Below are 16,131 nucleotides of genomic sequence, written 5' to 3' on the forward strand. Positions count from 1 at the left end.
TCGAATTTCAACGTAAAATAGCAACTGTATTTTCAGTTAGTTATTCATTAATTAACCGTAGTTATTTTCAAATTTCTTTAAAAAATATGAAATAAAAAAATCAGTTACACCAGTTGAAACGAATAAGCTTGGTCAGGTCTGAACAGTAACTAAGGTGAAGTTTGAACGATATATAATTACTATATATATGTACGATACTGATATATACGACATATATCAAAAGGTCGTACAAGGTTGGTTAGTACTTTATATCATTATAAACTTTGTGAAACTTTGTCATGTTATTCTTATAACCTTGATGAAGTACAAGCAACAAGTTTAAACTCATTATTTCAAATATTTGAATAATAAGAGAGCTTCAAAAACGCTGTTTTAGTTCTTTTTGACGTTAACACTTACAATTTTTATTTCTTTAAACAAAAACCATCTTAAACGATTCGATTTACGATATTTTTATTTAGATTAAAGAATTCAACGAAATAATATGTTTTTAAATGAGACTTAAATAACTTTATTATTTTAATCAAAAAAGTCTTTAAATTTAAACGATACACTTCGTGATCTTTTTTCTTTTGGTGCTTCTTTCTTTAATTCATCTGTTAATGATATTGCATATATATAATTATTACCATTTTATTTTAGTTTAATTTTGTTCTGTAATACTTTTTCAACTGCTACAAACCTTCAGCTGCTAAAATAGAGATTCCAATTTCTACTCTTTTTTTTATCGGATTTCTTCTCCGTATTGGTATTTTTGGGAATACTCTCAGTATCTCTTCAGCCATCTGCATATAATTTAATAAAATATTGAAATTAAATTTAAGTTAAAGCCTTTTCTTATTTACTTAAAATATTACATTTTTTAACCTCAATGACATGAAATTCACAACTTTTCCCGTCTATTTGTTGCTCATGCTGAATGTAACCGTCTTCCCAATTATTCAACCATTCGATGCTTCCATAAGCTTGTTTAAAAACAGCGCTAAAAGTATATAAAGTTAATTTTACGTGTTTTTTGATAAGGTCAAAAAGTACTAAAACATGCGTTTTTTGAAGCTCTCTAATTATTCAATTATTAGAAACAATGATTTTAAATTTTTTGCTTGTACTTCATAAAGGTTATAAGAATAACATGACAAAGTTTCATAAATTTCATAATAAAATATAGTACTAATCAACCTTGTATAAGCTTACGTGTTTTTGATAAATATCATACATATCGAGTATTTATATATTGTTCAAACTTCATCTTAGTTAAACAGTAACCTTACAACATAATAAAAACATTGTAATATTTACTTTCCTCTGACTGTTTATGGTAGAAAATAAAAAAAATTAAAAGCAAGATAAATCATGTGAATTACTCAAATTACTAATGGTGAAAAGTTTTACTAATGGTCTACTAGACTTATTTTTATTTTAAGTTATAGACTTAATCATCAATAAGACAATTTATTAATTTAATATGTCCACGTTTTTATATCAAGTCGCTCTTTGGTAGCAAATTTTCTTTCTTAAGCTTGTAGTTGCATAAACTTTTAGTTTGTTGTCTTAAATGTATGTTTAATATGTTGTTTTATTATTTACTCTATTATATTTTATTATCCTAATCTGTTTGTTCCCTTAACGTATTTTAGTTTTTTTGTTATAATAAGTTTAATTTTTGTCTTAAGTAAATATCTTTCTTAAAATGTAAAAAAAAGCTAAAGTACACTTACATTAATTATATTCTAAGTTCCACTGTTCATAAACTAAAAATCAAAATACTATAAAGTGTGACGTAACTATTTAAAAAATCTTGTTACTTAACAAAGTTAAATTTTGTTACAAACGATGATAATTGCAAAGCGTTTGATGTTTTTCCTTATTTACTGCTTCTTTAAATTAAAACATGCAAAATAGTATTTGCCTTAAATTTTTATATAATACAAAATAGTTTTGATAAAACCATCAGTATTTTTTATTTATTATGATAAAGAAAGTAAGTTTACGTATATTATTTTTATTAAACACAAGGCGATTTCATTTAAACATATATCATTTTAATTGGTAAGCTTTTTAACAAACAGTTGTTTGAAGCAAAGCTTCTTCAAAAAACTTTTTCATTTTGGCTACTAATCTGGGAATTCTACTTCCCAGCATTCTTATATACCCAATGAGTTCCTTAAGGGCCCATGGAGCGCACATTTATACCTTCTTATTTTGGTACCTTAGAAAAACTAAGACCATTTTGACTAAAGGTATCAGCTCTTTTTTCAAGTTGGGCAGTTCCTTTAAGCTCCGTGTTCTTTATAAGATCGATATCTTTGTTTGCCACATTGAATGTGACGCTCTTTTTTGTTGCTAGTTTTGGTGGCTGGATCATTTTGACTTGATTCTTTGCAGTGATTTTTGAGCTTTACAGGTGGCAATTTTTTTTTGGTTTGATCAACAAACCAGCGTCATTTACTCTAAATGTGTTTAAGCGGTAATCTTTAACAAGTTTATTGTCATGTGAGTTTAGAACTGCACCTCTTTCATTTTCATTCGGTATTTTCCTTCGGCTTAACGATTATAATGCTTCAGCAAATTCTGTTTCATCATTGACTGTTTCAACATCTATGGCATTTTCTATCCCTGAGTCTTTTGAACTTTCAAGCTGGATTTGAACTATCTCCTTCTGCTGAAAACATGCTTAAAAACTTTATTTATTAAAAAATTAAAGTAGTTTTTTGTAACTTTGTTATGCTTAAAAAGTGTTGAAATATTTTTAAAAAATGTATAGAGTAAAGTCTTCTAGTTGAATAATACTTTATTAGTAATTGAAGATCTCGTCTAAATTTTTAAACGATTGAAGTATTGTTTTGGTAATAGAATTTAGAAGTTTGAAGTCACATAAAAAAGTCTTTTCATTAAATTACACAAAGTTTATGATTTATACATTTTTGCAAAAGTTGAAATACTTTCTCATTAATCTCATTAAGTTTCTTGGAGTTACTTCACACGCAGTCCTAATATTTACCATGATAAGTGAAATAAAAGATCTTGCAATGAATTTCAAAGCAATAAAAGCATAACTGAATAGTTTTGTAAAAGTAGCTTTTATCAATTGGAAAGCTGTTTCCATCAGTTTTTTCAAGCTGTTGGAAACTTTGTACCACGCTTTTCTTTAAAGCTTTTAACCATTTATACCAAATCATTAACAAATCTTCGAGCAACTGCATATGTCACAGAAACAAACAAACTGAAAAATTGACTTTATTAAGTTTTTATTTTGAAAGTTCAATTCATTTAACTAGTTTATTATTATTTATTGGTTATAAATTGTTACTTTGATTTATTTTTGCATAAAACGACTTAAAACTTTGTAATTAAACAAGCAAAAAATTACTAAGTATAACAAAGTTGTTTCAAATAAAGTTAACCACATAAAAAGTTTATCTTTAAATAAACAGCGGAAACTTACACTGTGAGAAACTTGGTAGCACAATTAAAATAACGTGATACTTTTTCAAATTATACCAACTTTTCGCAGCAAAGTCACGGATACAAGAACTAATGAAGATTTTTTTTTGTTGCAAGAATAAACCAAACAGATAGGAGGTCCTACCGGCGCAAGCATTTATTGGCTCCGGCCTTATTGCACGAGTTCAGGCCTAGCAAACTTTCTGTAAATGTCATTTCGACGAGTTTTTTTGGCTTGAAATCTACGATTGTATTGGCTAACTTTTTTACGTTACTTGAATAAGTTTTGCAAAACTTTTTTAAACAAACGTTTTTCGTTTTCAAGCTTTTTCCGACTTTATCTTATCTTGTTTCAAATTTACGCAATTATTTTCAGTGTGTCGTACATCTTAGATAAAGTTTATTTCTTTTACGCTCATATCTTATTAACAATAATTAAAACCATGCAGTTTATCTAAATAATCTTAGTTGTTCTAATTAAGAGCGCAGGATATCATCGCTATTTAAACGAAGAGTAAAGATCTGTTTTTATATGGAAACAAAATGCTTTTTAGAGATTTTTTCTTTTTAAACTTACGGATTAACTATACTAGCTTTTAATATTATACTGTTAACATTTTCTCAAAAAAAGTTTTCAACTACGACTTAATGTTATTTATTTACTTTTTTACAGAGTAGATGCTATAGATTGTAACAAATAGAAAACAAACGATTCGGAAAATCAAAACAATTGTTTTGTGTACACAAATACTTCGACTAACGGCGTTTTTTCTTTATAGAAAATGAACTAACATCGGGGTGGGCAACATACGGCACAAAAAATGAAAATAATCGGCCCAAAAATGTTTTGAAACTTTTTAGTAGAATCGAGTCCGCAAGCAAGTAAATCTAGCCCGCTAAACCAAACTTACACTAGAAATTCTGTGTTTTAAAAAGTGCAACTACCGGGAGATTTAAAACTTACACAAATATCGTATATAAAAAGTATTTTATATTGAATAATTGAGTGATTTTTGCGTATAAAATGTCATAGGATTACTCCAGACCGCCATGGACTAAATTTTCCACATCTGGTCCACTCCAATCTAAGGTGATTAAACAACTAAATATGATTAATAAAGCGCTTTGTTCGAGTTACATTATTCGTTATATTTACAGAATACTTTTATTAACACTTCTTACTTATTTACAAATAATAGTTATTGAGTACCACGAGTGACATACTTTTGCACGAGAGTCATTTTCGCGCAGTCAAACTTTGCGCAATTAAAATAAAATTAGCAGTGACCTGTTGCTCCGTTTCTACCTATATTTGAAATCCCTCACTCACACCCAAACTCTGTAAAGTCTAAGATTCCAAATTAGAGTCAAGACAGGAGGAGTCTGCGCCTCCCGAAAAGCCAGAACTTCAACACGACTCTGGTCCGCCCCCTAGTGAATCAACAATAAGAATATTTAGAACTAACCTTTCTATTCCGGCATTTACTGCAAGTGTTCTGCCAAAAGAGAGGCAAAGTAAATCTTACGCTTGGTTGGTTTTATTGCAACCGTGAAAAATTAATGTCCTTTAGAAATGACGACTCGTATAAAGTTAAAGCTCCGTTTAAATTTGACGAAAATAGTTTTATTAAAACTCTGTATCAGCAAACTAAAAATAGAGTGTAACGTTATAAGTCGGCGGATCAGATGTGAAAAAGCTTAGTCCTTAGCGGGCCATATTATTTCAATTTCATTTAATTTAAAAAAAAAATTATTTGAGTCATTTTATACAGATAATAATTCTATGTGAGATCTCCTTTTTACAAACCTAAAGTTAGTATCAAATATTCCGTAAACTGTATAACTTTTTTTTTGCCTATGTTTCAAAACCTGAAGTATGTAGTTTAAGTTAGAAAATTTTGTTCATCGGGCCAGCTGTGCTGCTGTTTTATCTTTCGCGAGCCGGATTCCACTAAAGTACTTTGAACATTGGCGGGCTCTACGTTGCCAACTACCCTTACTTTAGTACATTTTAAAGTTTGAATAACATTTTTATTAAGACTTTAATTGGAATAGATGGTAAACAGTTTATAAATTAAGCTTTTTTAAGTTTGTCAACAAATTATTCTACCTAAATTAACAAGACTAGTTTTTATTTATTAAGTATACAATCTTAATTGATAAACTTTAATTTTTTTTTTGTGTCGCTTACTGCATAAACTAGGGATCTGCTGGATCAAAGTATTCGAATCCTAATTTAAAAATATAATCTTGATCTTAATTTGAAAATAAAATATTTGAATTCGGCTGAATGAATTTGTACAACATTTATCTTCCAAAAAATAAGAACACTAATACGAAGTTAATAACACATTTTAAAATCAACAAACATGAACATTTTTTTAGAGTTAATACAAATGTTTATTTCTGTCGTTTAACAAAAACTTAAAATATTAAACTTCATTATCTTCTATGTGTTTCCAAATTTTTTGATAATTTTTGTAACATTATATAAGGAACAAAAGAAAGTTGTATAAAATATTAAGAAGTTCATATTAAGAAGAAAAAAAAAATCTACTTATTTATTAACCTGATATATACATGTAAACTATCAAACAGATTTTGTAATAATTATGTTTGTGGTAACTTCTACAAGTTTAATCCATTGAGCAAACACGATTTTAATTTGTACTTAAAAATTTTAACAGTGTTTAGTAATTGATTTACCAAAATTATTAGCTTTAATAATGCTAGGCTGATTTATAAAGTTATCATAAATGTATATAAGTTTTTAAATTAAAAATGTAATATGTAAAATTATTAATTAGTATTAAAAATGTTAGGACAAAAAGCTTTAAGATCTTAGTCTAGAATAGATTTTCATATGCGTATATTTCAATTTATAAAAAAATCATTCATAACTTAGAAACTTGTTATTCTACTTACAAAAAGTAATACCTAGTTTTGAACAGTAAAAAACTATTGAAGTAAATAAATAATCTTAGTTAATCTAACAGTTTTATACGTTTTTTTAAGTTATGACATAGATTATTAAGGTTAAGTATTAAATATAAAATAATTAAAATTGTTCGCAAAGTATTACCTATATAGACATAGATATGTTCTGTAAAACGTAAAATTTAGTTACTGCAATATAATTGAATATTGTAGTTTTATAAAATATTGATATTTTAATATTTTATGTTTTAATTTTTATTTTTTAACATAGAAGTAAACAAATACAACTGTAAACTCAAAAAAAATCAGAAATTTTTCTTTTTCAGTCAATAAGCATTCGTTCAACTATTTCTGTTTTTAACTTTGTTTTCTCACAGACCTCTCAACAAAACAGTGCGGATTTAGATTATTTAAGACTTAAGTGTATGAAGAAAGTTCAACTTGCATAATTTCTAAAGAGAACTCTGCAGATTAAATACGAAATGTTTGTAATTGAAATGGGTCAAAAAGAAAATTTTAGATACACCGTGCTTTATTTTCACATGCTTGTTAAAGTTATAAAACTTATTACTAACTATATTTATTTCTAGACACAACTGTCCGCTTTGTAATAATAAAACTACTTCCAATAAACTTAGCAGCTTCGATAAAGCTTGTCACACTTTACAAAAAAAATATTAGCAGCATTTTCAAGATGTTAATATACTAAAAATTGAAAGTAACTTTTAAAAACCGCTTCTAATTGATATTCAAGAAAAAAAGGTACGTCATGTACCTAGCTAAGAAAAATATATACAATGTACACCAAGAAAAAGTTTTACCAACACTGTACACCAACATTGACTTGATACTCAGTAGGGTGCACCTGTGGCCCCGACATTGGAATTTCGCTTAATCCATATTTTGTAAGTGGGTAATCACATAAATAGACATCACGAAAAAAAGATTAGCTTCCTACCTTTTACCACCGTCACGCTGTTTACATTTTTTCTGAAAACAACCCCTATGTAAATTTTATGGGACCTTAAAATTTCGACCTTCGAGTTTTTAGTTGAAACTTTTTTTACATGTAGCAATCATCAAAAAATACGTTCTACGCGTTTTAAAACGATTTGAAGAAAGTTTCATGGAGGCATTTTTGGTTTTCTGTATTTTTTTATAATTTTTCATTATTTTTAAGTTTTTTTGACGAAATCAAGAAATTACTCCGAGAAACTTTCTTCAAATTGTCTGAAAACGCGTAGAATGTGTTTTTGTGATGATTGCTACATGTACAAAATAAATCAGTTAAAAACTCGAAGGTCGAAGTTTTAAGGTTCTATACAATTTATATAGGGGTTGTTTTCAAAAAAATGTAAATAGCGTGACGGTGGTAAAAGGTTGGAAACTATTTTTTTGTGCTTTGTATTTATGTGATTTGCCACGCACAAAAAGTTAAACTTTGCTCTACTACCAAATTTACATTTTTGAGGGGCAACAGATGCACCCTAATACCCTGCTTAGTTGAAAATCGATAAAATTAAAGCACTACTAACTTTTTTTTGTATATAAAATATCTATTTTTAGATTAAATTTAAATGTTTAAAATCTACCCAATCAACAAATTTCGGACTTGGTCAGACACAAATTTAAATACGTTTTTAATTCAAGATCAAAAAAGACATTGTCCGGCCGGATCAGAATACTTAGAACTGGTAGATCACTGATTTTTATGATTACTTATAACAAAAAACTAACAGGTTTCCAAATTTTTGCAACTAGGTTTTTAAAAGTTCTTCCAGGTTTCTCAGAACATTTTCCAGGTTTTTGAGAGCATATATTTTTTTAAACATTTTAATGGTAAGTTAACTTTAAGTTAAAAAAAATGTTTTTTGATATATTTAAACTACTAAAACAATACAGTATTACGGTTATTTGTACTTTGTTTTATTCTATGGTGACATGTACTAAAATTCCAATCTTTCAAGCTTTTCTCATATAATTGTATAAAATATATAACATAAAAAGCCTTACAATTTTGTTAGAATTTATTATTGAGTTAAATCTATAAATTTATTTTTACTATTATTTATCAGCCTACTTAATTTTTTCTTAGCTAAAGTATATACTTTATTTTTCTGATATATTTTACTTTAAGTCATTAATTATTTTTTAAGTTATTGATTAAGTTTTGTGATAGTTTCAACTTGTTTTATTAGACTTAATTTTTCATAAAATAATGTATACGTAAATATTAGGATCTGGTATTAAAAGAATTACAAATATAAAATCGAAAAAAAAATTATTATAAGTTAGATTGAAATCACAACAGTAAAAATTTCTTGTAGTTTTTTATTTTAACCAAACTTTAAAGTCTTTTATTTTTAATTTCTTTAATACTAACTTGGAATTTTTTTTTATTCTAAAGAACATTCTTTTGCTTAACTTTTCACAATAATTTTCATCGAATTGGGATTTTACTTTTGTAGTTGAGCTCCTTTAAAATTTTTTTTTTTGCATTTTTTCACTTTGCAACCTTTTTTCTAAAAATAGTTTTTTTATTCATATTTTTTATTATTAACATACTTATTAAATTTAGTTTTAAAACGTTATTTTATATATTTTTTCAATTTTTTTTTTTAAAACACATGCTTAAATAAATATTTCAGAAAAATTACATATTTGCACGGTTTTGGTGTTTTTTTCCATGGTTTTATAGCAAAAGTAAATTATTTTTTAAATAATGTTTATTTTAAACAGCTTTAAATAATTAAGTTTTATAACGTTAAAATATTTTTTCCCAACTTATTATTATTTTTCAAATTTATGACCAATTTAAGTTTTACCTAAATTCTTAGCATTTGATTAAGAAACCCCTCAAATTACATAAACAAAAAAATTAGGTTAAACTTGTATGGGTCATATATTTAAAAAACAATAATAATTTGTGAAAAGTATAATAATGTTATAAAACTTAATTATATAAGTCTATTATATATAAAACTTATTATATAGATAATTTACTTTTGCTATATAACCATTTAAAATAAGCTAAAACCGTGCAATTTTCTTTTTTTTTTTGAAAAATTCATTTAAGCATATGTTAAAAAAAAATTTTAATAAAAAAAATTAATAACGTCCTAAAACTTAATTTAATAAGTATTTTAAAAATAAAAAAATTTGTAAAAAAAAATTATTATTGGAGAAAAACGTTGTAAAGTGAAAAAATGCAAAAAAAACATGAACATTTTAAAGGGGCCCCACTACAAAAGTAAAACCCAATTCGATGAAAATTATTGTGAAAAGCTAAGCAAAAGAACGTTCTTTAGAATGAAAAAAATTTCAAGTTAGCATTAAAGAAATTAAAAATAAAAGGTTTAAAGTTCGGTTAAAAAGTTAAATATACGAAAAACGCTATTCGAGCCAAGTTTACGCGGGTCCGATTGTACATGTTCCGGAATTCCCAGTTTTTTACTGAATTTCGACTTTCAACTTTAAAACTTTCAACAAATTGTTCTTAGTAACAACAAAATAATATAAACAAAAATAAAAAACAAGAAGTATTAACTAGTTATCCTAGTAACCACAGGGTGGTATAATGAAAAATAAAAAAATAAACACTAATCAAACAAATATAAATGTGAGATTGACCCTCATACTATTTATCTTCTATACAAGATTATACATTTATATTTTTAAGCTATGATTAAATAGAAAATTTTATCATAGCTTTGTTTATTTTAAGATTTTGTTTAGAATTAAAAATGGCCAACAACTTAATTAAATTTATTTTTGAAATTAAAGAAAAATTTCCAGAAGGTATTTCAAATAATGATTTTGAAAAATTATTGTTAAAAAATAATGAATCTTTTCTTTTTATAAAAAAAATAGTTAAAAATCTTGAAAATACACTTCATTTAGATTTTACTAAAGATTATTCATTTTTCCCTCACCAGGACTCAACAAATAGTTTACCTAGTACACATGGTGGTCATGTTTCAGGTCCATTAAAATTGGTTAAAAAAGGGATGGTACCAAATTTTCCAACCTCTTATAAAGTTTTTGAACCACTGAATATTCTGGGTAAGAGGGTTCTAGGTACATCAAATAGTCAAATAAATGTCCCAGGGCCAATTTTGGTTAAGAAAGGTTTGGTACCAAATTTAGTCAACTCTTCTAATGTCTTTGAGCCACTGAATGCTTTAGGTAGGAGCGGTCTAGGTCCATTTAAAATAAAAGTCTCAGGTCCAAATTAAGTAGGTACAAGATATTTGTTGATTCCTTATTTTTAAATCTGATTAAAATAGTGTGTGACCTGTATTTGCTGCACTCAAAAATGCTATTTTAAATAATTTGAGTTGCTAAAAAACCTGGAATACTGGAATTTTCAAACTATATCACTATAAAACCTGGAAATTCTCTTATGTTGAAAAACCAGAGAAGTAATTTAAAAAAAATTTAATTAAAAAAAAAATTCTTGCATACATAAGCAAGTAAAAAAAAAAATAGTAAAACAAAAAAAAAAAAAAAGTTGTTTAAGTAATTTTTTGTTTAAAAGTGTTTTTTTTTTCAAGACATACAGTTAAAATCTTTATTGAAATAGCTAGGTTTTATATTAGTCAACTTTATTTTATTTCTTTTTTAGATTATTTAGCATAAATTTGCAGATTACCCTTTTTAAAATAGTTTAAGACAAATTCTCCTGAGACTTTTTTATAAGAGTTTTTTATTTCTTATATTTATTTGTTTAAAATAAATACAAATGTTGATTTTTGTTAGTATTTTAGAATTTAAAAATATTTTTGTAGAGTTTCTAATAGTTTTAGTTAGATATTTGTTGGTTTAAAGTTGCAACAGCTGATTGTGAGTTCACATTGGTGGCAGTGACCACACAATTGGATTGTTGATGTATTTTTTGTTTCAGCGTCGGCATATACTTGCTTGGGAATTTAATCTTCATGATTTTCCCACACTTTGTGGTTTTAATGTTGAGTTTATAACCTTGTGAGTGTTTGCCAAATGACGTGTCACCAAGGGATTTTTATTTCAGTTAAATAGATAGTTTTTTTTGGTTAGTTTAATGTTAATTATAAAGGGGAAGGTAGAATTACAGGTGATGACAACTCACTTCAAAATACATTTATCATTGTAGAAGGAACAATGAGACAGATGTTTTTCTACCAAAATTCTATTTTGACTTTTAGTTTTGGGCTTAATTATTTTCCCACACTTAGTAGATTTTATTTTTGAAATTTTAACCAAGGATTATCTACAGAATAACGTTCCCAGATTATCTACAGAATAACTAAAAAAAGTAATAACTTGCACCATATTTTATACTTCAATGTTTTTCAGATTTATACTAATTAATTGTAGTATAAAACAAATGGATATGACTAAAACACCAAAGCAAGTCGAGGAATTCAGAGTACAGTCAGCATTTGTAATCACAATTTGGCAGGGAGCCTATAGAAGCAAATCTTTGACCATCTCTAATGGTCGCTCCTCCTTGTAGCAGCGAAACAACTTAAGTACAAAAGACTAAAAAAGGATGTTTGTCATCTAAAAGTTTAAGAATTATAACTTTGTTTATTTATGTTTTATTTTAAAAAACTTACTAAGTTGTAGTTCATCAAATATTTATAAAAAATTTTTAGTTATTTTTCTGAACAAATGAACAGTTGAGATTACTTAACAAAATTTTTCATTAATTTTGTAAATACAATTTTGTTTTAACATAATTTTAATCAAAACAATGGTCTTGATTAATTTTAATTTAATCAAAAAATTATATTTATTTGAAAAGACTATGCATGTTAATTATTTTCTAGAAGTTTTTCTCGTACACTTGATTAATAACTTGCAATGTTTAATAAAATTTTTTGTCTTCATTTTTAAACTTGTAAAGCAAGCTTTTCTTATGGTCATAGAGTAGTCTAACATTTATTTAATATAAAATAATAATGGTTATAATATGCAAAATTCAACTATAAACTACAGCGCATATTTATTTAACTAAAAAGATTTTCTGTATTTTTTTAATATGAATTACTTTTTTTTTAAGTTATTATGTTTGTGATTTTTGTTATATTTTTTCTTGAATTGGAGTACTACATTTTTTCCTTAATTTAAAGTTGTATGGTATTAACTCTATTAGAACCTATTGAGTTCACTAACTTTGATCGCTCATAAATCAAACGTTACTTTGAATTTTCTTAAGTTTTTAAAAACTTCTGGTAGCTAAGTTGAAACTCTTAAAATTTGATAAACTATTGGTGGATCCCCCACCCCTACTGTTTTAATTTAAAAAATATGATTCATATTTTTAAAGGGTCGCTTTTCAACCTTGTTACATTTTTATGTTAAACAAAACCGAATTGTATAATAGACTCATAGAATTAAAAAATATTATCAAATATTTTATAAATTTTCCAATAAACTAATTTAAGGGCATAGGGGGACTACATTTATTTTTCAAATTTTGTCTTTTTTGTTTATAATCAGATAATACACTTTTTACACTTTACCGCTTGTTGGATTAAAAATAGCTAAGAAGATATAAGGGACCAAAGTTAGATTCAGAGTAGTTTTTTATAAATTTTAAACAACTTGTTAGAAACAGACTTATAATTTTTTTTTTAATAATAAATAATATTTTTTTTTTAATAATTTCTATCATAAAATTTCTAATGCCATTTTGTTTTAAACAAAGAAAGTTAAAAATTTAAATTATGAGCTAAAATCACTGATAAAATTTTCAACTAGTAATAGGTTGACTTATTTTATGATTATTAGTGTTTTTTATTTTAATAATATTGTTATTTATATATTTTTACTATTTATTTATTTTTTTTTCAAAAAGGAAAAAGTTATTTACTATTTTCAGTGTTTTTTGTGGTTGTTTACATTATTATTTTGGTATAGTTAAACTCATATATTTATACATTTATTCAAGTTTGTAAAAAAAAGATAAAATGATATATTTGTTTTATACTATTTTTTAGTTTAAGCATTTTTTTTATGAAAACAGCTTTATTTTACTTTTTTTTAAGTATTGCAGCTTTATTTTTTTATATTATTTTTTTAATGTTATAGCTTTAATTTACTGTTGGATAATTTTTGGATAATTTAAAATAAGTTGATAGTAGAGTCGAAATTCTTAAACACACATAAAAAATAAAAACATCAAATATTTTTTTTTTCTTTTTTTTCTTTTTGAGAAAATTATTAAATGTTGGTTGTAAAGTTTAATAGTCTCATTTTTCATAGAGCTCTTCGTTTTAGAGTTTAAATTTCTTTTTAATTTTTAGCTCATTTTAGTTTTTATTAAGTTTGGGTATGCAACTCGATGACCGAGAGGTATTTTTGCTATCCAGGTCATTAAACCAATAAAATTATTGATCAAATTTTAACCAAGTTTGTTCTAAAATACATTTCATGATATTTTAAATTATATTGCTTTTAAAATGAAGGACGAGATAGGTTTTCAATGAATTTGTTTTATTTATGAGAAAATTGCCCTTAAAATTTTAAATTCTATATGGTTGTATCCGAATTATTTTACAAAAATTGTTATATCTCAAAAGTAATTAGGTATTAGTTTTGTAAAAACTATCTTATAGTATATAACTTAAGCTTTGAAATGTAAGGCTTATTTATTTATTTATTTAAAATGTTAGAACCCCTTATGCCGTTAACATTTAAAAAATTTAATAGTTTATATTTGCTAGTTACTGCTTTCAAAATTAATGTTATGAATTTTTCATGTTAACAAAAAACTAGCTTTTGAAAAAAGGAAGACAAAATTTTAACCTTTTACAATGTAAATCGTTCGATAACCATTGATCTTGGTGTCAAAATTCCAAAAAAAAAACCGGTTAGGACTATTTAAAAGTTAAATGCTTTTCTTTCTATCAAGCTGCAAGCTATAAATTAAAAATTTTAATCATTATACAATTATTACGGCCAAAATGAAACCTAAATTTTTCTTTTTATCAATATAACAAAATTAACTTTATATAAAGTTGTTTATGTAAAAAATATATAGTATAGTGTAAAAAGTGTAAATGTTAAGTATATTTCAAGTATTATAACGATTATAAAAATAATTAAAACAAATTTTACAAATTCTATAAAAAAAATACTAAAAATTTGTAGTTTTATGATAATTTATATGTTAAATAGTTAGCCTGGCTTGTACTTTTATATTCTTAAGTTGACTAGGCTATTTATTTCATAAACTATACAGTTTTAGTTATAGAAAACAAGTAAAATAATAATAAAAGTCTAAATTTTACACTGTACATTAAATTTTAAGATTTTTGTTTAAATTACTACCAACTTGATTTAATTAGCTTTATAATTAAAAATAAATTTAATCTTAATTCTTAAGTTCTTACTATAAAAAAATTTTTATTGATGAAAATCGATTTTATAACGTAAATACCAATAATTTTCTTCCAAATTTTGTACTATAACCGAAATTTTAATTTCTAAACGTCAGTTTATATCTTTAATAAAAATTTTAAGTCTATGTCATAACATTTGCTTTAAAAAAATATCGTTGATTTAAAATTTGTTTGTCAATTGCAATTTTACTTTAAAACTAAAATATAATTTTTACTCATCCTTATTATCTAATCAAACTATTAATATATAATTTTCTTTAGTTATTTATATAATTTTTTAATTTAAGTTAAACTTATTTTAAAAATTTAACCCTAAAAAAATAGTAAATATTTTTGTATCATAGTATGAACTTGATATAGGTGAAATATGCAAACTGAGTGTACTATCGGTTTGTATATTTAACCTTTCGAATTTATTTTTTTCTCGGTCTATAAGCGGTTTTCAGATTAGATTTTGCAATACTATGATAAAAATTGCAATATATAATAATTATTTTTTTGTCTCTGATTGTTCAGTTATAATTTACTATTTAAACATTTGAAGTTTTGTCACTAATTTGAATTTTTTGAGCTTGTTTTGTCCCTGATTTTAAATTTTAATCAACTAATGATAGTAGGGGACTTCCGGAATTTCTACAAAATGACTCTTCCTGGACAAAACGTTTGTTGAAAGTTGTTAAAAAGGTATTGTAGTGTAGGACTCCATAACTGCTGGAAAATTTTTTGTGTTACAAGTCCTGGGCTAAATACTTTGAGCGATTTTTTTTTGTTTAATAAACTGTTAAATTAACTTGTTAAAATAATTAAATTTCCGTTTTTGTATCTGGTAGATAATAATAAATATATAATATTTAGAGGCATGGGGGAAAGTCCAACTTTATTTTTTACAAGTTGATTGGTTATGCTTAACTGTAGGTGAGCACACTAAGATTGATAACTTATTTTCTATTTTTTTAAATATTTTTTTTCTGACTTATTATTTGTATTTTAATTTTACTATCACTGTTACCCCTAACCCTTACCCACGATAGGTATTTTTTTTTGGTTAATTATCAATTTTTATTTATTACAAGTTACCAACCAAAGTGTGCTCACCTAAAGTTAAACCGTCCAAAGTAAGTCCAAGGTATTTATCTCAAAAAACGTAGAAGACAGACCTTCAATAAAATAGTCTTTTTCTGCCGTTTCAGTTTACACCTCCCACAAGGAACCCACTGTTGCCTCCAACTCTGACCTTCTCAAAAACTATTTTGAATTTTCAAAATCAGATAGAAAATATCCTGTAGCTCAGTTAAAACCCCACAAAACAAGATCAAATTGCAAAAAAAGTGTTAATTTTTACTTAATTTAAGCCATATCTCAA

The sequence above is a fragment of the Thalia democratica genome, chromosome 4 (genome assembly GCF_965202585.1).
Source record: "Thalia democratica chromosome 4, ktThaDemo2.hap1.1, whole genome shotgun sequence".
NCBI classification, from domain to species: domain Eukaryota; kingdom Metazoa; phylum Chordata; class Thaliacea; order Salpida; family Salpidae; genus Thalia; species Thalia democratica.